Source organism: Micropterus salmoides, unplaced genomic scaffold (assembly GCF_014851395.1).
Source record: "Micropterus salmoides isolate LMB-PRFRI ecotype aquatic unplaced genomic scaffold, ASM1485139v1 Ms_hic_scaffold_1809, whole genome shotgun sequence".
In the NCBI taxonomy this organism is placed as follows: domain Eukaryota; kingdom Metazoa; phylum Chordata; class Actinopteri; order Centrarchiformes; family Centrarchidae; genus Micropterus; species Micropterus salmoides.
Window position 1 is genome coordinate 1 of NW_024040939.1, and position 3,149 is coordinate 3,149.

Consider the following 3,149-nt stretch of genomic DNA (forward strand, 5'->3'; position numbering starts at 1 on the left):
TTAAGGAAACTGAAATCTCCTAAGCATTAGATTGGTTTCAGTATTTGTCTTCCAGGTTTGATTTTGTGACAGACTGGGACAAAGGCACATAAACACGGGTGTCAAGCTTCCCACCAGCACATGAAAGCAGGATAATGGGGATAAAAAGTATAAATAAAGAGATAACACTTGTGTAAATGGCCGAGATCCTACTTATTAGGAAAATCTCATCAACTGATCCATTAGCCGAAGTCCGTGTCCAGTGTCCAACACGATTCAGACTGAAACCTGCTTACTTTGGATAACACCAGCTTTCTCACCCGTGTGTATGTGCATGAAGAACCAGAGCAAATGATCAGATGTTTATGTATGTTTTTGTTCTTAGCGTGTGCGGTGTCAGCCATGCTGTGCGAGGTGGCCCGCAGTGGCGTCAGCAGCAGGGTGAGGAGTGACGGCGTGGACGGAAGGAGGTCAAAGGTGACATGGAGTTTGATGTGGCGCTCTGCCAGTCCGAGCTGACTGAGAGAGCCCTGCAGCTCTGCCATCTCCTGCCTCCGGGCTTCATGCCAGTGAGTTTGAATTCATATCACACACACACCACACACACCACACACACACAAGTGTCTCATTCAATGGATGTTTAATGGAGCTGAACAGCCATTCATCCTGCTCTGCTGCCTCTATCTCTGGCAGAGAGGTTTCAAATTGTGTGTGTGCGTGTGTGTGTGTGTGCGTGCGTGCTCCATCAGACTGACTTTTAGGGCTCCGAATGTGAGCCAGAATACTATTCCTTTCTCTGTTTGCCCACCTTTCATTTAGGCAGCTGCTCTTTCTTGTCTCTTCTGCTTGCAGCTATGTTTCCCACCCTATTCCTCACTGAAAAATATGGCTGCTGTTCTCATTCTCCTGTCGGCCATCTTTTATTCTGATCCTCTGATCTCTGCTACACACCTTATGCTCTCTGTCAGCTGTCCTCTTAGATATGTGATGGGCTGAAGCTGTTTGTGCCTCTAACCTTGCCTCACCATTGAGCTCACTCATCCTCTCTCTCTCGCTCTCTCTCTACCCTCTCTCCCCCCCAGCCCTGTCAGCCGTCCCAGAGTTTTGCTCTGGATGCAGTTGACAGTCTCGTACGCTGTGGCATCCTGATTATGGAAGAAGTAAGATACATTTCTACTTTTTTTTCACCCTCTAAAATGCTACATAATCTAATTCCACACTGTTTTGAAAAACATTGCCTCAAGTTAATTTCATTTTTCGAAAATTTTAAAACAGCTTGATACAATACATTCTTATTTGTTTGAATTTAGTTCACTTCCACTCCATTATTTTATTTACTGTAGATTATTTTTTATTAATTATTAGATTAATCATTTAGAATAAAAATTCCCAGAACCCACGATGACTTCTTCAAATAGTTTCTTTGATCTACTGTATAAACCCAGATATTCAATTGAAACAGAGAGAAGAGGCATATTTCACATTTTGAGAAGCATGAAACAGTGAATGGTTAACTTGTTTCCTTAATAAATTATTTCATTTTGTCCTCAGGTGTTTTAATACATTGCATTTGTGGAGTTTTATTGATAACTTCAAGTGTGAACTAAATTTTCCATGAGTCATTTGCATAACAAAGCACAGGTGTCATAAGATCTGGTATTCCCTTTGTCAAACATTTTCCCTTTATAAAGTTTAGTGACCAAAGAGCTTGGCTTTATCATCAACTACTTGTATCCGAATATTTATATATATTAAAGCGGCTTATGATATCTTTAATTAATAAAATGATACAATGTGAAAACGATGTGACAAGGTGAAAAGGGTCTAAATACAACTACAACTACCTACCTCTCTGCACCAAACATCAGACAGAACAGTTATCGACCTAAAGTTACAGAGAGGTAAAAAGTGTGCAGATCCTTTTTTCTAAATATCATAATTTGGTGTTTAAAGTCTGTTCTCACTCTACTACCTTGTGTAGATTCCCAGGGACGTTCCCTGTGTTTCATCTGGAAGAGGGAGTGCACTCTGACCTGGACCACGTCTGACGAGCCTTATCACAGTGACTCTGACTGTGAGGAGCAGGAACTGCGTTCCTACAAGGTACAGAAGCACTGCTGGGCCCCTCTGGCTTCTTCACATGCCTTAGAGAAGTACCAGGGGTTACGTTAAGGGGAAATTATTCCATGCTGGCATGACCTACTAATGATGGCACCCTGGGTGACTGTCTACAGGGCGCATACCAAAAAAAACAGAAACACTACATGAAAAGAACCTTGAAGTAACCAAATCTCCATTACAGAAGCACCTACACAAGTGATTCACGTAACTTGAATGCCAATTAGCAGTATGTGTCACCTTTAAAAGAAGCCCAACTGTCCCGACTGTTACATGTGATTTCAAAGCAACACAAGGCAGCTCACAAACTTCCAAAGGGAGTGAACAGCCAGTGTTCAGAGTGCATCAATCACCAACACTGCGAAGTGACTTTGAGGCCTGAATCATGACAGTACATGTAAAACTTAAAACTGCATCATAAAATAGAAACGATCAAAGCACAGTGACATGGATGGTCATCAATCAATAATTTTTTTGTAAAAATGCCATAAAAAAAACTCACATTTTCATTCAAAGGTACACGGAGGAGTTTTAAACAAACCGTAATGTTGACACCCAGTGTTTCTTACCAAAACATTGCGTGTCCATGAGGTTTAACAGACATGCTGAGTGCAGTTCTGGCGTCAGAAAACATTTTCAATGTCACGAATGTATTGAAACCTCTTTTGTTTACAATCTGTGTGGAGCCTGTGGTAGTTGAGACACGCGCGGGAGTCATGTTACATATTCCAAAACCTTGACACGAGTGTCCTGACTGAACGAAAAAGAGCAGTGGTCCACACACTAAATATGGCAAGGGCTCAAAAAAACATTAATGGAACACTTCGGCCTTCAAATTTGTTGTCAGGCAAACATCTGTATGAACAAAAAGCAGGTTACATATACAGACGAAACTGACGGCTTCACCTACAATTAGAAGATCACATGATACGGACAAACACCCATCACCCAGTGTATACTATGTAAATGTCCTACAATAGGCTGTACGATAAGCACACAATCTCATTCAGTTCTATTTGAATTGAACCGATGGGCAATATTGTGTTTTTATG

The 3,149-nt window shown here is 41.4% G+C and overlaps 1 long non-coding RNA gene across 1 annotated transcript; it reads left to right on the forward strand.

The window, feature by feature from the left end:
- Window positions 1-450: 450 nt before the first annotated feature.
- Window positions 451-1,978, forward strand: LOC119909669. Its single transcript, XR_005445509.1, has 3 exons — window positions 451-548; window positions 1,062-1,139; window positions 1,961-1,978. It is a non-coding gene; the product is annotated as an uncharacterized LOC119909669 (long non-coding RNA).
- The last annotated feature ends 1,171 nt before the right edge of the window (window positions 1,979-3,149 follow it).